The sequence below is a fragment of the Protopterus annectens genome, chromosome 2.part0 (genome assembly GCF_019279795.1).
Source record: "Protopterus annectens isolate FY-2018-M chromosome 2.part0, PAN1.0, whole genome shotgun sequence".
NCBI classification, from domain to species: domain Eukaryota; kingdom Metazoa; phylum Chordata; order Ceratodontiformes; family Protopteridae; genus Protopterus; species Protopterus annectens.
Window position 1 is genome coordinate 1,579,362,061 of NC_056728.1, and position 25,435 is coordinate 1,579,387,495.

Below are 25,435 nucleotides of genomic sequence, written 5' to 3' on the forward strand. Positions count from 1 at the left end.
CAAAAAATGTATGAACTGAGACAATTGTTCATCATTACCGCCCCATAAAATAAAAATATCATCCAAATATCTCAGATATACTTTGAGATAAGATGAAAAAGGTGAACTGAACAATACCGTGGTCTCCCAAGTCCATAGCACCATATTTGCAAAAATAGGGGCAGATGCTGCCCCCATTGCTACACCCCTGTGCTGTTTAAAAAATTCACATTCAAAGAACACAAAGGTATTGGATAATACAATTGTCATACATTGAAACAACAGTTGTGTGTCAACATTCCTCAAGTCAGTTCCCTTGACCATTGCATGACGAAACATCTCTAAGCTTTCATCATGAGGTATAACAGAGAACAAGTCTTTAATGTCTATGGCAACCAGTATTGCATGTTGAAAAAAACTAGTACCCGAGATTACCTCTAAGAAATGCCAGGAGTCCCTTAACAAGTGTGGTTTATCAACCATAAAAGATTTTAACTTCATGTCCACAAACTTGACCAAAGGTTCAGTTTTAGACCCACCAGAAGCCATGCTAGGTCTCAAAGGAGGGTCTTCCAGACATTTGTGAATCTTGGGGATACCAAATATTCCTGGTATATGAGGATGTTTAACTGTAAATAAGTCTCTGAGGTCAACAGGAAGATCAAAAGTCAAAAAAGTCTTCTATAAGATAACCAATAGCCTGATAGGCAATGCTGATCTCATTATGTGAGGCTTCTATGAAGAATCTTCCATTGTGTAGATATTCAAGCATTTTGGAACTGTAAAGACACTTTTCCATAATAACCACACCACCACCCTTGTCTGGATTTATGATATGAATATTTTTATCCTTGACAAGGGCCGCCAAGGAATTCCTCTCAGCCAAAGTTAAATTGTGGAATTTGTGTTTGTTGTTCTTTTGCCTCCATTCCCTTACACTTTGCTCACAAAGCTGCTCAAATACATTAATACCAGGAAGCAAAAGAAGGTTATAGGTACTGGCCCTTTTTAGGTTTGATGTAGTGTTTTCAATAGAAGGTGGAAGAATACACCTGACGTTAAGCTTCCTAGTAAAAAGTTTGAGTTCTTTAATGACATTCACCACACTAGGTTGCCTGGAAGGCACAAATTTAAAGTCTTTTTGTGACAGAGAACATAGAGCATCTGTCACTCTGAAGGCACAATAGTTGAATATTTTGCAACCCCCAAAGGTGAAAATAGAAACAGTACCTGGTAAATTGTTGAGGGAATTGTCCAAACATGTCATCTCCAATATTTCTGATTGCATTGCCCTCTGTTCCAAAAATTCTGGTTGGAAGGGTTATTCCTGGATCCACCTTAGATAGTTATTTTCACCTCTTTCCCTTCTTTCCTCTATTCTTTTGGACCTTCTTGGACAATTAGAGTGGTCATTGTGGTTATTAGGGTTAGTGAAATTATCTTGCCCAGCCTTTTCAGGTACCAGGCTAGCACATTCCTGCAAAACTGCAGCACTAGGGGGGTTTGGATAAACCCTTTTATTCCTATAGTCACCAATGTCCCCGGTAATTTTCTTTTGCTTCTTCCAAAAGGCACTGTACTCATAGTCATGGACCTTACATAAAACCTCCTGAAACTCATGAAAATGAGGAGGAAACAGCAGATCCTTCTTGATGTCAGAGTCAAGCTTCCAAAGTTCTTCTTCATATTCTGATAGGCGTCGTATATTATCCCAAACTATTATGTTCATAAATTCAAAAATAGAAAACAATGAAAATAAATAAATACTACTCCATAGTAATGAAAGAGTGATAGCATTGCCACAATTGCATGAATGTTATTATGTAGTACAGTAAACAAGATAGATTATAAAGCCTTACCAATGGGCAGTCTCTGGTCCACTTTGTGCACCTTGGCCCCTCGCCAGGCTTTGAATATCCTAAAGAATGCCCATTTCTATGAAAATCTTGTAGCCCTAATGTCTGAAAGGTAATCCTAAGAGCCACTAGGTATACCTTAATAGACTTAATGGCTTTCTTTATGCACCACCTCTGCATCAAATATCTTAAAACCAGGCTAAAGACAGGCAACCGACTATCTGCACGTAGTAAATCCATAAGCAACTTCAGTGCTTTGCATGCACAGTTATATGACCTTCTTGTGCTAGAAGCCCAAGATTGTGCCCATCAAATAAACTGGCATGCTTTCACCAGTCTCACAGACCCCTTTGGGCATTTCCACTAGATATATGTTTGTTCCCGGTGCCAAGGCCCTAAATCTGTGATAATGGAAGTAAGAAAGGCCGTCAGTTACCTTGCTGACCTGGTTTGGATAATAATATATAGCTCTAAGAAAAAAGTATTTTTTTTGCTTCTAACAATTTTTATCTTGTACTGTATCAGTTGTATCCTGTGTACTACTATTATGTATGTATTTTGCATTCTGTGTATTACTATTTTATTTTTACTCTCTGTATTTACTTTCATTTTCTGGATTACTCTGGAGCTTTTCTCCCCATGACTCCATTGAAAACAAGCTCTTCATGGTCCAATGGACTATCCTGGCAAACAAACTGCAAATAAATAAATAAAATAAAATAAATAAATATGCTGCAAAAGGCAAACTCTAAAAAACAATCCCCTAATCAGTGCCTGTGATCTAACTGATATAGTTGGTTTCTATTTAAATCTGCCACCAATGTCTGATTATCACAGATAATGTAATGGCCTTGTTGGTCAACTGTCTGCTCCAAACCTCAGTTGCAGCCCCATTGGGTATCGGTTCTACAAACATTACACCTCAATGCATTATGCCATTCTAGATTTCTGGCCATTTGGGTAGCATATCCCTGTCTCCTCATGTAAGACATTAAGCCTCTGAACCTGGCTGCATCTGTGTACAGCTCAAGCTCTGTGTTCATTACCTAGTCATCCTGTCAGAAAGATAACTCATTGTACTTGGGCAAAAAATACTTCCAACTATCAAACTGTACCCAGCCCAGCTCAATCTGTAAACCCTGTGATGCTTTTCTCTGACGTCCCTCAACTACTGCAATACCACTCAACCAAACCTGAACTGGTGTCATTGGTTCTACAAGAAATATTTAAGATCCCCGACAAGCCCATTACATGTCCCACTCTGGCCTTGCTTCCATCATGCATTTGCCAAAGCTTGTTAGTGAACTTCTGTGGTTTATCCTTTGGTAATCTGAATATCTAAGACAGGATGCCAATTTTTAAGCCAACAAATGCCAGTAATTTAGCTCCCTGTTCCATCTTGTATAGGGAAAATGGATCCCCCACAGCTTTTCAAATAGTTCTTAGAACTATTTGATTTGTACTCACATAACAACCCTGTTGCTTTAGCTGTGAGTAGGGAACAATTCAAATAAAGGCCTACCGTGAATATATCAGCTTGAATGCAAGGTGTGAGGAATGAAGAAAACAACCACTAGATTTAGACAAAGCAGTCTGTTGCCAAACTACTTTGATAGAAACACCTGCACTTTTTGATTTTGTAGACAACATATCAGTTTTATTCTTATCTGGCAGTGCAAATCATCAAAATATGTTTTTGGCACCTTTTGCTCCTGCTGCTTGATGACCATAATATTCGACTTTTTCCCAGTCTATTAGCCAATTCATTTACTTCATCAGGTGAGGGCCAACCAGAAAGGGGCATCATTCAGAGATTCTTTGATTTTGTCTTTTTTTTTTTTCCTCCAGCCCTAATACTGTCTAGACTTAGTGAGGCACTGTAGATGGGTCACGTAGTGGACTGACAGTAGAAGACATCCCCTGAATTCTGCAAGGGGCCGCCATTCCTAGGAGCTTTGACCCTCCCCTACAGTATGAGCAGTAGTCTCTCCTTAGTCTTCACCAGGGAGATTGCATGCCTTGTGTGTCTCTGAGTGCATACTGCCCCCTTTCCCCTGAGAAAAGAGAGCAGGCCACACCCCTTCACCCCTCCCTCTCCCTGCCTGATACAAGCATGCTGCAAGTCAAACTCCAGTCTCTCCATTGCCGTCAGGGATCCATGCCCCTGTACCATACAGCCAGGCATAAATATTCAAAAAGTTAGCTTTACTACCTTTGTCCATGGAACAAAGGAATGAAGCCCATTGTTTTGACCAGCAGTTTAGGCGTTGAAGGTATAGCTCTTAACCTTCTATCTTGAAAGAGCGAAAAACTCTCTCACTATGGAACAAATCAGTAAAATGTGAAACAACTTACTAACACCTTCAACTAGGAAGCTCACAGAATGGTTAAAATGTGTCACTTTATAGTATTTATAAATGTTCTTGTGATGAATTAATATGATTCAGTATTGTTAACCACAGATAAAAAATCTTAACACTGAATGTGCGGCAAGCTGTTTTTGTTTGGAACTGTATGGAACATTGAATTTGCAAGACTTAAAATGAGGAACGCTCCTCAGAATGAGGTACACATTAGGGGTACAATTGGAAGAAGTAGCCAAGGAAGGTGGAATCAAACAGCTGGCACTGAGGAGAAGGTGGTGTTCCAGCCTGCTATAATGCCTGTGCCACCTGGACAGAGTGAAGTGCAGCAAACGCATATAGAGAGGGATGACATCCATGCTTGCAATAGTGGTTAGCTACACCACTAGAGTACTTGAAATGTGTGGAAGCAAGTATGTACCCATGGAACAAATGATGGCAGAATTCAGAACCACTGGGGAAAAGGTGTTAGAAGCATAAATGAAAAAGGTGATACTTCACAGGGTATGACGACACCACTCTTGATGACTGACTCTCCTGAAATAACAAATGGAGCTCTGAACTCTCATACCATGATAGAAATGAATCCATCAGGACATTCACTCCAAAAAGATGAATTAATGTGTCAGTTAGGCAGCTGAGAGGGAGGCTTGTAATCAAGTGGTGTGTAGACTCAAGATGACTTCTTTGCTGGAAAAACACTTTTTTTTTATTTTTCAACCAGCTAAGTCCACTGGAAACAAGTGTCTCTTTTCAGACTGGCAACACATGAGCACTATCTGGTTAAGTGAATTGCACATAGTCCCACAGTAGGCAAAAGGGGGGCTAAGAGAATCAAACCCTGGACTACAAGAAGTTTTTTTTTTGTACTGTTTTAACTGTTGTAGGCTACACACGAAAGTGCGCTAGCCTGATAGAAGCATATAAAGTGTTTTTTGTTGAAACTCATTGTATTCCTGTCTAAAAAGAGAAAAAAAACAAAAATATATTCTTGTTTCCCACCTTTGCTAAGCTAGTCTAGTCCAGTTTTCAGGTTCTGCTGAATTCTGGGCTGTGGTATAAGTTCCTGTGTTGCCCATATCCTTACTTGGATAGGAGGAAGTTTCTCTGTTCACCAGTGAGAGTGGGGAGCTTTGAGCAGTCTATCTGTCCCTGGAAGAGTGGTCACAGCCCAGCAACTTGTAGTTTATTGGCTGTTTTGGGCTAATTCCTAGCTCTTTCATCTCCCTGCCTTAAAACCTGCATTAGGGCGGTTTTGAGCGGTTTTGTGCACTGCTCAGTGCCAGTTTGCTAGGGGTAAACTATTCCAGACTCCACAAAGTCTGCTCTTCAATTTTTCCCTTAGAACTAGTCAAACTCTCAAACTAAACACTCATACTTCCCTTTTACAGCCCAGCTCTTGCTCCAAGCTCTCAGTAAGCACTAATAAACACTAACAAAACATCTCACCCTTTACTATACAAAAGTTCAAGGTTCCCTATATCGTCCCTACTGGGAAATCAGTAACAGTTCAGTTATCCATACAGGCATGTCCAAAGGGCAGTTTCAGGTATACTCTCCAGTCCAGCTGGTGAATCTGTGAATCTTGAGGCAACCCTCTCCTCCTTCGAACAAACACAAATGTATGTGAGAGATGCAACTATACAGCCAAACTGCAGGCCAAACTCTCTCAACCCAAGGCTGGAACAGCCAGTCAGGAGGAGAAGGGAAACACTTGCACCACATTTCCAGTCACACATAAAACAGTCATACATGCACCAGCAAACAACACACATAAATACTCAAAAACATACTCGGAGGCTCTAAATAAAAATCTGTCTAAGCAGCAGAGACCTCCAAAGCAGACATCCAGGCAACCTCCACCCTCAAACAAAAACCTCGTATCACATACTTCACAAAGCCAGTGTGCCAAGCAACCACAGCCCATAAGGCAAAACAACACACCCAATACACTAGTAATAAGTGACTCCATAGTCAGGCACACTGACGTCCCACTCACTAGACTGAACATGCTGAAGGTTACTGTGAGTTGACTGTTGGGTGCCAGGATCCGCCACATAACACAAGCACTCAGGTCACTCCAAAACAAGTACAATTGTACATGCTGGTGTGAACGACCTGAGACGTACCTCCCTGAACTACATGAAAAGAGACATAGAGGAGCTCTCTGATCATGTAGCCCAGGCCGGTATGACTCTGACCCTGAGTAGCATCTTGCCCTCACCAAGAATGATGCCACAGTACGAGGAAAAAATGATTAGTTTTACTGGTGTCATTCAAAGGGGATCCAGTGTCTGTCAGCCTGGGATGACATGCTTGACAAGCCATGCTGCTTAGCCAGAGATGGCTTGCACCTGTTGCCCTTAGGCTTTCGAATACTGGCCAAGGCTCTTGCCAGCCCCATAGTGCCTTTTTTCGGCAAGGCTCAAAAGACAAACCCGCCTCCATAAACAACACAAGAAACCAAAAACTGAGGGTAATGCTACTCAATGCCAGAAGTCTAAACCTCAAAATGCACACACTCGAGGCACTCCTTAGCATGGAGCAAATCGATATCTGTGCAGTAACACAGAGCTCCAGAGAGCAACCCAGCACTACCAGGCTACAACTCATATCATAACTTTCGGCTCCAGAACCCGGACCAAAATACAAAAGGAGAGGGCGTATCCATTTTCATAAAGGATACCCACACCTTCAGGTTAGCAGCACAGCACAAGGCCTCGGAGACCATCTATGTACAACTAACATTGGGCAAGGCTGCTTTTCAGATTGTAGCCTGCTACAGACCACCTACCTTGTCTCAGGACCCCCACTAAACATTCCTGAGAACACTGGAAAATATAAAGGTCCTACCAAACACCTTGATATTGGGAGATTTCAACTACCCAAACATTGACTGGGAGAATTATTCTTGTGCAAACTCTGGAACTCCAAACACCAACAAACAATGTAACAGCTGAACACAAACTGTAGACCACAAATGCCACTGCACCAGAAGAACAATGAGGCTGTATCGTAAAAAACACTTTAATGGATAATAGAAATGAAATAAAACACACAGATAAAAGTAAAGCACTTTTCGTCCCACTTAGTTGTGGGACTTCTTAAGACAAAGAACCATGCAACAACTACAGGTATATTTCCTGGTGGGGTGGTGCCACAATTACAAACACCACAGCTGAACTTAATACTAATTAAGTGTTAAGTAGTTTAAACTATTAAAGAAACTGTGTTTGCCATGAAACATTGAATATCATGCTTATCTAACAACAACTGAACAAGTCAGAGACATTTAAATGTTATAAATTGTAAAATATTAAGAACTTTTTTAAAAAAAAACTTTTTAAAATCTTTTTTAAAACATGTATATACTTAATGATATTGGGTCCTTAGTAATGAGATACGAATCCAATAAATACATACGAAATATATAATATAAAATACAGGTATTTACTGTAAGCAAAATCCTATTGTCAAACAATAGCTTACTATAGAAAAACTCATGAATCTAGTGTGTATACTATGTGAAAAAGGGAAGGGGAAAAAAAGGGGGCAAAAAACACAATTCAAAGGCCACAACTAATTTAAACAAATAATAGTTTGACCCAGTAAAGAACTTTGTTACCATAAAGGTAGTCTAACCTGGTACTAGTCAAATGTGAGCCAAATCCATGAATGGAATAAATATTAAAACAATTTGTTAAGAATATTGCAAACTATATGTGCCTTGTATACATTGAGGGCGATAAGTCTATAGTAGTGGAACTAGCTGATCCAAGGAATACATCTGAACCATGTATATAAACAATGTGTAAAGACCGTATCAAGCAAGCAAAAACAGTGTGTCTAAATACATAAGACTCGTAGATCTGGTATGCATAGTGTGTATGAAAAAGGGGGGGGGTTGGGAAAATTTGAATAAAATATATATATATATATAAAAATATATCACCAATAACATCATAGAAAACAAGGTTGATGTAAAACATAACTGTATAGAACAAGTCAATATTGAAACAATAACTAATATCTAAATCACAAACATGATGAAAATAGAGATAGATCTATTCAGTACATACACATAAAATATATGTATAACAAGTATAATATGAAAAAGTGTAAAAGTGTAAGTATGTCAATACATGGACAAAACTACACTGTTGAATCCAAATGGTATATGTGTATAGTTATATCCTCATCTACACAAACTTCTTAGCTTTAATATTGGATAGAGGGAGCATATTTCATTGAGACCAGGAATGACACTGGTACTACACTGGATCTGCCAGTATAATTCCAATACCTCTAATTGTACATGGTATGGTCCACCCCTACCATCTGTGGGAACACAATCGACTGCTCTAAACAGAAATTTATGATTCGGATTTTCCATTGTATGTTTTGCTAATGCATTTTCAGATTTGTTTTTCCCAATAGCATATAAGTGTTCATAGACACGTTCATGGAGTTTTCTGTCAGTTTTCCCAAAATAAAATGCTGGGCATTGACACTGGGCTACATATACTGCATCTTTAGACTGACAGGAAAATTTGTGTCTCACCTCATATGTAACATTCCTTATGCAAAATGTTTCCCCAGTATTCATATGAAAACAATATTTGCACATATTGCATTGAAACATGCCCTTTCTCCATGGTAGTCCCTGTATGTTGCTCTCCATGATTTGTTTGATGTTTTTACCTCTTCTCCAAACTATTTTTAGTTTGTCCGGTAGTTTATTTCCTAATTCTTTGTCATTATTAATTATTGGCCAATTTTTATTGATTATCAATGTGATAACCTCACTGTCAATAATGAAAGGGGTTATGAATGCCAATCTTAGTAATGATGTGTCTGGTTTTTGAACCTGTACCACCAAGTGTTTTGTACCACCAAGGATAGCTTGGTAAATACCTGATTCTCTTTTTGTTTTTACTTCATTGATCAGACTGTCTATGACTTGTTTTGGATAACCACGTCTCATAAACATGTCTCTGAGTAATTGGCACTCATCAAAAAAATCCACATCTCTGGACACTATACAGGCTGCTCTGACCAGTTGGCCTTTTACTACTGATTTTTTCGAATACCAAGGATCGTTGCTAGTATAATGGAGAAAGGTGTTAGAATGTTTCTTTACTATAAATTTTAGCACAAAATGATCTGTTCTTATGGTCCTTCCATAAATCTACGTCTAAGTAGGCAATTCTTTCACTACTATATGTATACGTGAAAGACAAGAAACCAGAGCTGATATTGAAAGATGAAACCAAATCAAGTGCTGTTTTTCGTCTCCTTCCAGTAAAATAAAAATGTCATCTAGGAAACGTGTATAGAATTAAATTTTATTCATCATTTGGTCATCCTTCCCTATCACTTCTTGTTCCCAGTAAGCCATGACTAAATTAGCAAAGCTTCCCCCACATGGGGAGCCCATGGCTACACCTATTTTCTGTAGGTAGGTTTTGTTGTTGAAAATCAAGAAGTTGTATGATAGAACTATGTCTAGTATTTCTTCTATCAAGGTGATTTCTGACTGTTTAGCCCCTCTTTTCCTTAACATGAAGCTCACCCATTCTATACCGTCTTGGTGAGAGATGCATGTGTACAAATCTTTTACGTCGACGGTTAGAAAGTTTAAACTGCCATTGTACTCAAAGTTGTTAATATTCTGAAGGAAAGACCAGGAGTCTTTACATATTGCTTTCTCTTGTTGTACATATTTATGTAAAATATTATCCACCATTTTTGCGCACGGGTATGTGATACTATTTTTAGCATCAACTAAAGGTCTCATGTGGGGATCAACCAGTGATTTATGTATTTTAGGAATACCAAAAAGGTTTTGGGTTCTAGGTGTTAACATGGTCAAATAGTTGAATGTTGACAGGTCTATTCTGCCTTCTATGAAGAAGTCATTAAATAGTGACCCTATTCTAGAGTATGCTTGTTGCAATTCATTTCTGGAGGTTTCTTGGTAAGCATCACTGTTTAATATACTCGACATTTTGTTGGTATAGTGTGCCTGTGTCATAACCACTAGTCCGCCTCCTTTATCTGGTTGCATGAACCTAACCCCTGTTTCTCTCAGTGACTGCAAAACTGTTCTTTCTTTTGTAGTAACATTAAATGACATGTTCTTCCTATTGAAGTCAGAATACAACATATTTCTCACATCTATCTCATATTTTTTCAAATAAACTTAAAACGGGGTGCATAGGTGGTAGAAACGTACTAGTAATATGGAAATTGTTAGTTTATGTTTGTTCACCACTGAAAAATAGATTCCAATTCATTTTTCTAAGAAATAATTTTAAATCAACTAATGTTTTAACAATGTCAGCCTTACTGCTGGGAACAAAGGTGTTACCTCTAGCCAATAGTTCAGTAACAACAGGTTCAATTACCACATTGGTATAGTTGAAAATTTTAAAGTCCTTGTCTAGGTTATGTAAAATAATAGGGTAAATGTTGGAGTCAATATTTATCTCCCCCTCTTCCCTCATGGGTTGATATTGTTCCTGTTGTTGTGATTGTTCTCGTAGTTCGTATTCTTCCTCAAGTTGTAATGTGAGGCTCCCATTTGAAAATTTGGCTGCTGGGGAGTTGATTCTTCCACAGCATTGCCAATATTATGTTGCTCCACATTATTTGCATTGTTAAATGGCAAATTGTCTTGTGGGATTTGCACACTATTATCAACTTGGCTTGTGTAATTCCTTCCGCTAGGTTGCTTAGGACCAATCCATGTTTTAACTTGGGAAGGGGGGGGGGGGGGGGCTTGGGTAAGCCATTCCACTGCTGTATGCTTGTCTGTCTCTATTTAATTTTTTTAGTTTGCCTTCTTTTATTTTGCCCATATATTGATCAATACTGCCAAAGATACGTTTATAATCATACTGGTATCATGCAAAATTAATGTTCTTTTGAATTAATTAATTCAAGGTGGTTGCTTCTTCCACAAGCAAAGCAGTTGATAGTTGGTAGTGTTTACACATTACTTCTAGTAGTTCTAACTCATGTTTGTTGAAAATTTTAAGTAGATCTTGATGAAATAGTGACCCGTCTATGAGCCCAGTTGGGTACTGCCAAGATCTTAAACCTTTAGGGACTATTCCCTCACTTAAGCACTCACGAAAATAGGCAATTTCCAATTGCGTTTTTTTATATTAACTAGTTTCTGGTCCAGCTGCTTTAATAATGCAGAAATGTCTGCGGAATCCTTGGCCGGTTGCTCCCGTGTACTGCTACTTGTAGGTATGTGTAGCGAAAGAGGTTCTATTAACCATTCAGTTAATTTTGGAGCCCCAATGAGCCTAGTGGATCCATTGCTAATCTCCATTATTGGGCTATCACCAGTCTGGTTCTGTTGCAGAATGCTGTTATCCTGCATGTTGTTACCTTCCCTTTGTACTTGATCCAAAAATGTACTTGGAAGTGTTGTTAGGTTAGACATAATGTTAACTCCTGTAGTTGTTTGCTCTGTAACCAATTTAGGTAGATGTAAGCTCGTAGATGAACGCTGGAAATTTAAAATAAAATCTATAGGAAGTGCATCAAACTTCCTGTTCAATGCATCAACTTGCTTCGTTAACAGTTCTATGAGAGCGGTTACTTTCACATTATCACTGTCACTAGGTAATGGTGAAAGGGTTGTGGCAAGTGCTGGTTCTTCAGCCATGTCAAAACCTGGAACTCCAAACACCAACAAACAATGTAACAGCTGAACACAAAAGGCTGTAGATTGCAAATGCCACTGCACCAGAAGAACGATGAAGCTAGTGATAGCCCAATTATGGGGGATCAGTGTTCCACACCGGAGGTAAACCCCTTGCTGGTGAGATCAGATCATAAACTAATCACACTGGACATCCACATCCCGATCCCATCCCCAATCAAGGAAACCACTGTGAAAAACTTTTCAAAAGCAAACTTCACACTTCTCAAGACCGAGGTGGAAAGTTTCAAAGCCCCCTTGCTAAAAGATAATGCTACCCAAACTGCAGAATCCTTTACAAGTGCATTCTATGAGCATCTACAGGGATGCATGGATCGAGCCATCCTGAGTAAAACCAAGACTCACTCCTCCAAAAAGAGGAAACCAGTCTGGTGGTCCCCAGCCATAAATAAGCTATACAACAGAAGGAGGAAACTACTACAAGATAGAGCAAAATCCCAAAATGGAAAGGCATCATTGATCAATATTAGCAAGAAACTACAATCCCTCATAAAATCATCCAAGGCCAGTTTCAAAAGAAAAATTGCCAAAGACTCTAAAGATAACCACAAAGCCTTCTTTAGCTATGTCAAAAATGTAGGTGGCAACTCTCAGATATGCTCTGAGCTAGTGCAAAATGGCAAAAAATATACTGAACCAATTGACATTGCCAACATCCTGGCTGACAAGTTCAGTGCAAACTTCACCCCCCTCACCCCCAAAAGGGCCTGTGTTCATCCCTGAAGAATGCAGAGCCCCAGACATCACGGACATGCAGGTAAAAACTGCCCTCTCCAAAGCTAAGAACACAACATCAATGGGACTGGATGGTGTCCCAGGCTGCATCTTACATGAGCTCCAAAAGGAACTAAACCCTCATCTAAATTCACTATTCAGTCTCAGCCTTACCACAGGCTATGTACCCAGAGAATGGTGTACAGCAACAGTCATCCCACTCCACAAAGGTGGTGCCACAACAGAACCTGGGAACTATCGCCCTATAAGCCTGACTAGCCTGGTCTGCAAAGCTATGGAGCGAATCATCATGGAACTCATAAACAGAGACATTGGGAACCTCCAGACACTGGACACTACCCAATTTGGCTTTGTTAAAGGCAGATCCTGCCTTCTAAACCTAGTTGACTTCTTTGAAACAGTTTCCAAGGCCATAGATGAAGGGAAGGTAGTCCACACAGCCTACCTGGACCTCGCTAAGGCCTTCAACACCATTCCCCACTCTGGCATCAAGACAAGCTCACCAGCTTGAACATTAACCCCTATGTCACAAGATGTGTGGCCAACTGGCTCACGGATAAAACACACATGGTCAGAGTTGCGGGTGCCATGTCTGACTCTAAAGCAGTTACAAGTGGCGTCCCACAGGGCTCGGTCCAGGGCCCCCTCCTGTTCAATATATACTTCTCTGAGGTACAGGCAAGCATGGGAGGACTATGGCTGACCAAGTTTGCAGATGACTGCAAACTGGGGGCCATAATCAACTCTCCAGCTGACACAGGCATCCTCCAGAAGGGGCTTACAGAGACAGATACCTGATGTTAGAGCCATGGCCTCAAGCAGAATGCCAAAAAATGCATAGTCATCCCCTTTGGAAAAAACAAAGTGCCCACGAATTACCACATAGGTGGTAATCCACTAGGTACGGAAAATGTAATTAGGGACCTGGGGACCCAGGTAGATAGCAACCTCTCCTTTGATAATCACATTGCCAAAGTGGTTAGAAATTCTTTCTATGTAGCCCACCTAATCACAAAGGGGTTCACCTCTAGATCAAGAGAGGTCATTGTGCCCCTCTGCTCATCACTCATTAGGACCATAATAGAGTACAATGCCCCATTTGGTATGTACCTTACTTGACACCTGCAACAGCTGGAAAGACCACAGAAGTACCTCACCAAGAGGATCATGGGCCTCAAAGAGATTCCCTATGCAGCTCGACTAAAGAAACTCCAGCTATACTCGGTTGCTTACCGCCTGCTCAGAGGTGATCTCTGCCTGATGTATAAGGCCATGTCCAACCCAGAATTAATGGACATGTTCCACCTAAAAAAAACAAATCTCTTAGAGCCACAAGCTCTAGTGAATTAAACCTCAGCACAACAATAAACAGGACATGCTGGAGGGATAGAGTCCTGTCCCAGAGACTTCCCTCGCTCTGGAATAAAATCCCAGTCTATATTAGGCAGAGCCCTTCGCTGACTCTCTTCAAGAGGAATCTTGATGAGTGGATGGGAAATCGTAAATTTACCCCTGGGATCACTTCAGTGGCCCTGCTAGACAGAGGCTCAGGAAACTAATTTAAAAGGGAGGCGAAAGCCAACACATTTTGGCTAGGCTTATAAATGCCCTTGGGCAGATAGCCTAGTACCTACCTATGAACCTAAGTGAATTGTTATCATAGAACAGAGTCTTAGCTAGATCATCTTGTTCCTTAGGTGGTTCTCACACAGACTGGTGCTCCTCTCAATCTGAAGCTGAGGACCAAAAGGTCTTCCTCAAAGTTGAGGACCAAAAAATATGTTTTTTCCCATTCCCAATCACAAAATAAACTGTTGCAAATAGGTTATATGAAGTACTTGGGTGGCAAAGAGCTTCTACAAGCCCCCTGCTACTTATACTAAGCTACAATATCAAAAGCATCTTTGTTAAATGAATGCTGGTATTGTACTCTTGTCCTATCAGCAACTGCTAATTATGCCCCTTAATAGCTTCCACCCGTGGCAGTTGCCTCCTTTGTACCACCTTTGTTATGGCAATACAAAGCCATAATCTTTTGTGCTAATTTACCAACACTATTAACTTGCATTTGGCGCTATGCTTTACTTAGTACATGCTGCTCCTTCAACAAACGGCTGTGAGTTAGATTCTAGCAAATATATCCTGACCTTGTATGTCTTTAATGTTTGTTTTTGCTGTTGTTTACCTGGTTTGTCTGATTGGAATTAGTCAAAAAACCTTTTCAGTGGAGGCCCAGGAAGAAAAGTTGCAATATATTTCAAACATAACTAGATATTCAGATATATGCACTGACAGATATTAAGCAATTTACATTAACAATTGCACACACTTGCTAATTACATTCATATGAAAATGAAGGCAACTATTACAATAAATAAATATGCATTAGTAGATGTTGAACACTGAGCATTTAATGAGGTGTATTACTGGGTTTGTCAGAGAGAGAATATATCATGTGATTAGTGCTTAGGAATTCAAAGAAATGGGTGAGAGAAGGTACTTGGTAAGGCAGAAAATGTTAACATTATACTTGAAAGGTGGGGTATAAAGCAAGTTCAGAGACAATTATGTACATGACTATCATAAGGTTTATATTAGAAGTACAGAGATGAGGTTTGGCAGTGTCACAAAAGTATGTATGATATTCATGGGAGATGGCTAGTAAAACTAGTTTTAATACTTCTCAGCCATATTCCCATGCTGGTTCATGGCTGAAAAAGGTCATCAGGCCAGCCCACTCAGCTGTTTATCAAATAAAATAAATTAACTTTAGGTCACTTGTATTTTGATGAAACTGCAAAATTCTAAAGGCAGTCGGGTCCCTATTGGAAGTGGGAAACTTAGTAATACAATTTCAGACACTTTGAATTTAAAGTAAGATGCAAATTCTGAAAATCACTGTTACTTCCCCTCCCAATATTAAGGCCACATCCTGCAAACCCCTTTTAGTATACTGGCTCTGTACCTTGTATAAATGGAAATCCTCACAGAAACTACAGTCTCATTATTAGTATATATTATATCTATTCAAACGTAAATTCTCACTGTTCCAAGTACTGCAGGTAAGATTCTTAGACCTTCAAGTGCCAATGGAAAGTAGATAGCATTTCTGCTTGCTAAAACAGACTACTGTTGTCTGAATTATTTTAAAACCTTCCATGCAGTAAGAGACTTCCTGCAGTATTTTGAAAGATATCTGCAGTTTAGTTAAGGAATGACATGATGTAGTTACTTAAAATAAACCTGTAACATTTATGCCCTCTCCCAAACTACAGTATAAGTATTAACTAATTAAAACTATATTAGTTTTGTAGCCACTTTGCTTAGTGCTGCTAAAAATGTACAGCAAATATTGTACTCCCATGTTTATGTATGCATTTTTAATATTTCATCAAAGGAATTCAACTGTTCTGCTCTGCATTGCAACTGAATTTGTTACATGCAGTATAAGTTACTGAAAGCTACCAGCAGATGGCATTAAAATACCAAAGTGTAGAAATGTTGCTAAAATTCATATTATGTGAGTTGATAAATGCCAACAATCTTCTGAATCTGAAAAGCAAATAAAACAGTATTAACATTCATTCAGGCATGGTAAGCATTCTGTAACTTTGCTGCATTGTAGGGTTTTGGATGACTTCCTTTGAGATCAGAAACACCTGTATTCAGGAATGGATAGTATGAAATCTGATCCGGAAGACATGTTTTCTGAGACATTTAACCTGCAAACAGCAGCAATGTTTTGCCTGCGGCAGATGTTTAACCACTTCTGTTGGGTTTTATTTTAAGTTGTGCTCACTAAAATGTACCTGTTATGGTAGAGGGCCAAAGATGTACTTTTTTTCCAGAACATATTGAAAATGCAATGCAGTATAACAATAAAGTAAGTCAAATAACTATGTTAAGTCAAATATTATGTAGTCGCTATAGGAACATTCTGAGAGAGAATATCTTTGCCCAATAGGAAGTTCAGAAGGTTTTGCCAAAGGAATCATGGCAAATCAGTGTTGAATGGAGACTTTTATTCAAGGGTGGACTGCAATAATATCATGCAGGAGATGTTAACAAGGTGTGGAGGTTTGATGCAGTGAAGTGAACTTGAAAATAATAACTGTGATTTACGCTAATTCTTTTTCGAAAATAGCACATGTGCATACCTGTCTGTTTGTGATAGGGGGTCTCTGTCTTCTCAGACTGCAAAACAGGTAATTTCACAACATCTGCAAATGAAAAGAGATTCAGCAATGGATCAATTTCAGTAACGAAAACCTCATTGTGAACAAGATATCAACTTGATTTTCAAATGTCATTTCAGTTTTCCATGTGATTTTTCTTATTATGATTCTTCACAAAGTATCACAATGTTTATATATATGACAAAGAATGTGATTTTACACAGTAAATGTAAACCATCCTTCTGATGAGCAACTTAAGTGCTCTTCGACCAGAAAACCAGTAACTAGTACACCACCATGTTTACTGTAAAGAAATGGCAATATCATCAGTTTGGAGCAAAATATATCTTACAGATGTAGGTATTTTATGTTTTTATCTGTGCCAAAGCAATGTAAGGCAACCTTGCAGCTACTTCTGATACCAAGTAGTACTCTGGCACCCTGCTGACATGTGGCATTACCATGCTAATGGGTACAATATCGCTTTGAGAGAACAGTTGTGGCACCAATCTTGTTTAAATCATTTTTATTAAATTTCTTATGCAGCAGACTTAAATGGAAACATGCAGTTCCACTGGACATACCATTTCTTGCATAACACAGGATTTTAGATCTGATATCATTAGGAGCAAAACATATTTCCCATGTTGAGACTACATTTTAAAATAACACACCATTGTCTGCAGCCAATTTTATCTTGTGCTTTTGCACATTCCATTTTTTTTTATTTTTTTAAGTCTTTTGGGGTTCTAATACCATGACGGGAATGGACCCCATTCCTAAGTTAAAGTATGATTAAAGTTCATAAAATTAGTATTGTCTCAATCTTTGATGTCATCCAGAAGTGTTCTTTCCAGCACTCGCGGTGTGTGCCCAGTAGTGACTCCTTCTGCGATTTGTATGGGTTAACCTGTATTGGTAACATATCTAAATGTGATTGTAGATTCTTTTTATAAGACCCATTGCTCCTACTACTATTAGAACTGTCTGGGTATCTTTCTTCCACATTGCTCTCATTTCTGCCAGCAAATCCTGATATTTCATGACTTTGTGTCTCTCTCTGTACGCAAGACACTGTAGTCACTGGGTGTGGCGATTTGAATGATCAATGCTACTTTTGTCTTCTTTTCATGGACCATTATATCTGGTTTTCTAGCATCTGTCTTTTGAATTGTTAGTATGGGTGATCCCATGTGATGTAAACTTCATCATTTTCTATGATGCTTTGTGGCTCAAGTTTCCAGTGTTTTTCAGCCACTTCAATACCATAATGTTTGCACAATCCCCAGTGCAACAGTCTTGCCACATTATTGTACCTTTCAGTATACAGTCCTTCTGCCACTAGTATGTCACAGCCAGCAACAAGGTGTGTGACTGTTTCCAATTCGGTTTTACAAAATCTACATTTGTCTGTTTTTCCCACACGTTCAATGCACTTTGTAAACCAACGTATAGGTAACCCATTATCTTTGGCTGCTAATATTAACCTTTTATCGCTTGGCTTGAATTCGCCTCTCTTTAACCATTCCTGCATTCAGTTCTGATCAACATGAGGTTCTTCCTGAACTTTTCTATATTTGCAACTATATTTATGCATTTTCTATATTTCTTGCCTTCTCATCTGGGCCTTCACCTTATATTCTTTCTTTTGTTTTTTGGCACATTCAGTTGCTACCTGATTTTTATCTACTTCTGCTTTGATTTCCATTCCTGCTTGACACCAGTATGTTTCTGCTAGATTAAGCAGAGAAGTCATCTTAGATTTATTCTCCTCATGTTTCAAAACTTTCATTACATTTGGGTCTTATGAGGTCAGCAGATATGTGTGCAGTCCAATGATTGCAGATCTATACATGTAATCAGTTTCAAGGAGGCCCATCCCTTTTTCGGACCAGGGAATATATAATATTGGTATGCATTGATTTTTACAAATCATTTGTTGAGCATGAAGCATCCTTCTTTTTTTCTGTCTAATCTATCCAGCATATTTTGGGGCCAGTTAATTACTCCAAAACTGTAGGTCAGGACAGGAAGAGCAAACGTTTATAGCTTGAATTTTGTTCCTAGATGTCAACGCTGTTTTCAGGATTAATTTAAGTCTTCTAAAGTATTCCTTATTAAGTTTTATTTGCATTTCTTCGTGTTTTATGGTTGATCCTTCATCAAGTCCCAACTATGTATACACTCCCTCTTGCTCAAGTTCTTTTATATCACATTCTTTTCCCAAATTAACATTTTCTTGTTGCTGCAGTTTTCCTGCTTTAAAGGTTGCTTTTGCACATTTATCTACACTAAATGACATTCTTATATCATCTGAAAAACTTTTGACAACTTGCAGTTGTGCTTTCAGTTCCTCATCTGATAAGCTATACATTTTTGGGCCTATATCACATCGTCAAACTTGTATAAGTTCGAACGATGTAATATTGAACCCAAAAGTCTGAAACCGCACAATAACAAACACACAGAACAGCGATTTTTTTTTCCCCAGGAAAAAAAATGTCTGTTCTTTAACAAAAAAAAACATAAACCTTAAACTAAAACTAAAGTGGGGGGCTTCATCCCCCACACCCCCCTACTTAAATATATGAATGACGAGATTGCATCACAGTGGAGGAAATAGCAAAGCCCCAAAAATGGCCCACCGATTTTTTTCCCTGGGAAAAAAATCAATGTGCCGTGGATTCGCTATTTTTGCATTTCGGACTTTTGGGTTCGATATTACATTGTTCAAACTTATACAAGTTCGATGATGTAATATAGACCCTAAATTTTTAAATCATCATTAAGAAGGCAAGAAGTCTTTACACTTTGTTGTTTTATAGGATCCTAATTATAGCCATGGCCTAAGCTGCTAAGTAGACAGCTTAATGGGTTAAGGGCAAGACAAAATAGCAATGGCGACAGAGTTACCCTTAAATATCCCTCTTTGAACTTTTATACCTGGGATAATCATTTGTCCTTTGTCATGGCTTAATTGGAAAGTGGTCTGCCACTTTTTCATGGACACTGTAATGTAGTCAATCAGTATATGGTGTAGCTGATACATTTTTAATCAATCTTTTATCCCTGAATACGGGATACTATCAAATGCTTTTTTGTAGTCAGTCCATGCCATACTTAAATTATTCCCCTTTTTACAGTTCTCCACTATGACTTTATTTAATAACAAATTATCCTTTGTTCCATATGACTTTCTTTTATTGCCCTTTTGGTCTGTTGCCGTAATTGAGTTTTCTTCTAAATTACTTTAGCTCTGTTGGCATCAATTCCAAACAACAAATGATCCTTTGTTCCATATGGCTTTCTTTTATTGCCCTTTTGGTCTATTGCCATAATTGAATTTTTTTCTAAATTACTATAAACTCTGTCGGCATCAATTCCAGTGCATAGTTTATATGTCATTGCAAGGCAAGTTATTGGTCTATAATTTTAGGGTTGCTTGTAGGTTCATTCTTAAGTAGGAGCATAGTTTTTCCTGTTGTTAGCCAGGTTGGTGTCTGTTCAGGGTGCGCTTATAAATAGTTCTTACTCATGGCTAAATCTTCATGCAAAGATGTTAATATTTTAACCAGAAGTTTGGTACTGAATCTGGGCCTGAGATTTTCCAATTAGAGGCTTTTCTTGACTTTGTTTCAATCTCTCTGGCTGTTCCTTCATTCCATTTCATATCCTGTACCTGTAAACTTATTCTTTCTTTTATTTCTTCTATCCATTTAGCATCTTTGTTATGTTCCACAGGATCTTCATAAATACTTCTGCAAAATATTTCTATTTCCTCTTTTTTTGGTGGTCTTTCAATTCCTTTTACCTTGTTTCTAAACTCTTTATAAAACGTTTTTGGGTCATCAATAAATTACTTATTTTGTACTCTTCCTTTATATTTATCTGCGTATCTTCTAAGATTTTCCGCCTGTGCTGAGATTTTTAGTTTATTTGCGATAGTGCATGATAGATCCTGATCTGTTCTAATACTGCGCATTACTTTTATCACTTCTATTTTCTAAGTATTTTATCTGTTCCCTCTTTTACACTGTTCTAACAGTGACACTTCTTGTCTTAATTGCTTTATAGTTTTCTCGATTGGATATTTCCATGATGGTATTTGATTTCTCCCTTTCCTTTCCCCTCACTACCCTGTGTTCTCGTGATAGAACTTTATCAGTTATTAATTTAGCTGCACAGTAATATATCCTGTTTACTTCTGTTATATCACATGGATCTCTTTGGACAGTCTTTATTACTGTGTTCATTTTTTATTAAACTTCTGACTTTTTAGGTTTTATTGACCTTCTGCAGTCTATTTCTTTCATTGATCTTAATACATCTATCTATCTCTATTAAATCAAACAATTCTTCTCTTAGCTCATTTTCTTCTAAACTGAGGGCACATTTTTTGTTTTCCATTTCCTGCAGGCATTCTATTGAAAGTTCTATAGCATCCTAATGTGGCACATTTTCTTCAATTTCATCCCGTGCCATATGTTGCTCTGTCTAATGAGAACTCACTGGCCTATCACTCCTCAACATTGGCTGCGTCAGAGTTTCTCAGTTTCCTGTTCCTTCCCTTGCTGTCCAGCTTCAAGTGAATGTTTATACTGGTTACCTGTGGAAGGGTCCAAAATATCTTGATATGGCACCTGACCAATTGCTTCCCATTCCACTGGTTTCCCCTTAATTTGAAGATCCATTTGCTGTATCCTCTTGTGATGCTTTTTGAATTAGATTTTCTACACTGAATCCTTCACTTTGCAGGTACTCCATAACCTCAGTTTCTATTACTTTAACTTCTCCATTGCTAATCTCCTTTTCTACTTTTCCTCTTTGTCTCCTATTTTTTTGTGTTGTAAAGTTTCCTTATCTGGATTCCTTTGCCTGTATTTCTCTTCAAATATCTTTTGCTGCTCTTTTTGTATTGATTAGCTTTGCTTTCTCCTTTGCATAGATATTACAGCATATTAAATCTCTTTTTCTTTCCCATGTCCATATTTCTTCTTCAGATGTCTCCTGATCTTCCTGTTTCTCCTTAATTTGGGGACTCGTTCCATCATGTTGAGATGTAACCTGTGTTTGACCTTCTACACCAAATCTTTCACTTCACAGGCACTTTGTAACTTTAACTTCTATTGTTTTAACTTCTACTTTACTAATCTTCTTTTCTACATTCTTTCTTTGTGATATTATTTTTTATTTTGAAATTTTCCACATCTGGATGCCTTTGCCTGCATTTCTCTTCAATTATCTGTGGGGTTGCCTTCTTTATATTGATTCATTTGGTGTTCACTTTTGCATAAACATTGCATCATATCAAATCTCTCTTTCTTTCCCATGTCCATATTTCTGTTTTATACTTTTCAAAAATTTCTAGGTTGTGTTGTTTATATTTTCACACTTCTTCAGATGCTTCTTTTTCCAAACAAATCAAAGTTTCTTGGTCTATATACTGGTTTTCACAAATTTGTTGTATTAATAAACACAGATTTTTATTTGAGGCTTCTGACAGTTTTTCTTGTGGAAGTATTTTTCTTTCCCTAATTTTTCTCTTAATATTTTTGTATATCTTGTGTCTGGAAAATCTCGGCTTTTTGTATAATATTAACAATACATAATTTCTTTCTTATCCTCAATAGTCCATTCTATTGTCTTTATGGCTCTTCTTTGGCCTATCAATTTTTGTAACTTTTGTGGGCTGCTACTTCCTTCTACAATAGGGGGGGCCATCCTTGCCCTGCACCTGGACCAGCCCCATTGTAGGAATGTTTCCATATTTTGAGGATTCTACACTGTCATCTTTTCCAGTCGTGGCACCAGTGTGCCTACCAGGATTGGGCACTTTTTATCCTGAGTCTTGTGCACCCAGCTATCTTTTTTTAATTTTTAACCTACTTCTGTCCATGATATATGCTATATAAATACAGTCTATATATCAGTGTCATCTTGGTGAGATTTTGAGAAAACATGTTAAAAATAACACACAGTATTATGTCTGCAGCCAACTTCATCTTCTTCTTTTGCACATTCCATTTTTCTAATTTCTCCAAATATTTTGGGTTTCTAATACCATGATGGGAATGGACCCTGTTCCTAAGTCAAAGTACGTTTAAAGTTCATGAAATTAGTATTATTTCAATCTTTGATGTCAGCCAAAAGAGCTCTTCGCAGCACCCATAATGTGCTCAGTAATGACTACTTCTGCAATTTGTATGGGGGTTACATGGATTGGTAACATATCTTAATACGATTGTAGATTCTTTTTTTATAAGACCTGTTGCTCCTACTACTATTTTTTTTCCACATTGCTCTCATTTGTGCCTGCAGTTCGTAGTATTTTATGACTTTGTGTGTCTCTGTACACAAGACACTGTAGTCACTGGGTGTGGCGATTTCAGTGGTCAGTGCTATTTTTGTCTTCTTTTCTTGGACCACTTTATCTGGTTTTCTAGCATCTGTCTTTTGAACTGTTGGTAACGGGTGATCCCATGTGATCTAAACTTCATCATTTTCTACGATGATTTGTGGATCATGTTTCCAGTGTTTTTCAGCCAGTTTGATACCATAATGTTTGCACAATCCCCAGTGCAACAGTCTCACCACATTATTATGCCTTTCAGTATACAATCCTTCTGCCATTAGTGAGTCACAACCAGCAATAAGGTGTGTGAATGTTTCTGATTTGGTTTTACAACACCTACATTTGTCTATTTCTCCCACATGTTCAATGGACTTTGTAAACCAACGTGTATGTAGTCCACTGTCTTGGGCTGCCAATATTAACCTTTCATTTCTTGGTTTGAATTCACCTCTCCTTAACCATTCCTGCATTTGTTCCTGATCAACATAAGGTTTTCCAGCAATATAAACCCATTGATGATAGTGAATGTTTTCAAAGGGCAGGTACCCCAGCATTTCATTATTTCCAGGATATATCCCACCCAGCCAATCACATGACTGCTGACCTACTCATCACTTCGATGTCAGTGACATTGCTGATACAAATCATGGCAAGAGACCTAAAAGACCTAATCATAGTCCTTCTAACTTTTCTAAAATTAGAGCCTGTTATTAACATTGGTATCCCTGGATCCCAAAAAGGCATTCGACAGGGTAGACTGTAATTATATTTTTGAACTTTTGGAGACACAGGAATTCCCAAATGATTCGATAAGAATGTTAAAAAAAGATATGGGCGTGGGGCAATGGTCAAGATGAAGATCGGAGTCAGATTGTCAGACAGAATAGACATGGAAAGAGGGACTAGTCAGGGTTGCCCATTATCCCTCTGCAATTTGCCCTATACATAGAGCCACTGACAGAAACTATAAGGAGATTGGAGATAGGGGGTACACAAAGGGGAACATGGAGAGGAAAATAATGCTTTATGCAGACAGCATCCTCCTATCATTGACACATTATACAGTAGATATAGGGAAAGTCTGGAATATATTGATGGATTTTGTGATTAAGTTAATATACAAAGTAAACAAAGATAAAACCAAAATGGTAGTGAGAAATTGAAAAGAGATGAAGATGAGAGGGAGGCAGAAATAAGAGGGAGAAATTAAATATTTACGCATTTGGCTAGCAAATACCATAAATCGCTTCAAGAAGCTGACTTACAAATAAATATATATATATATATATATATATATATATATATATATATATATATATATATATATATATACATATATATAAAGATAAAAGAACAAATGAGAAACTGACAAGGTATTAAGTTGGGTATAGACCAAAGAGCTCAGGTAATAAAAATGAGCATATTGACTCAGTTTATGTATGCAGGACAGGCATTTTGTTCACTCCCAGATAAGATATTATTAAAGAAGGTGAAGTGACTCTGCAGGGAGTACTTATGGGAGGGGGAGAAGCCATGAGTTGCATGGGACAGGATTGTGGAAAGCACAGAGAATGGAGAACTGGGCATCCCAGACCTGCAAGTTTGTATAGTAGTCGTTTTTATGAGATTAATGACCGTAGACTACAAAGCAGACTACAAGACAGTGATATGGGAAAGGGAAGAGGCCTGGAGAAAGGAGGGATATACAGTAAATGTGCTGTTGTAGTGCCCCAGTGAAGTGGTAACTTTTGAATGGACAAGGGAAGCAGAGAGGTTATTTGGTAAGAAATGGATAGAATGGGACGGGGGGGGGGGGCATGGAAAGAAAGGGTAATACCTGTAGGATGTTTACAGGAAGGTAGGAAAGATGAGAATGTGGTTTAGACATGGAGTATAAAAAAAGAAAGAGTCAAATACTGGCCAGAGATAATAATAGGAGAATCAATAAAAAACAAGAGTACAGGTTAAGGATGAATTCCAACAGCAAGTATGTTATAATGGAAATTTCAAGGGATTCGGATAAGTAGATTAAGATTATAAAGAAACAAGAACGAAGGAAGGCTTACCAGAATTAATACAAGAAATAGACTGGAAGAAGGAAGGCCAATGCGAAAACTAATAGGAACTGGGAAAAGGTGTCTAGCATCAATAGCTGACAAGATAAGAGGTGAACAAAAAGACAATGGAAGCTAGTGGTGTGTATACAAATAAAAACAGTGAATGGGGGGAATCAGACG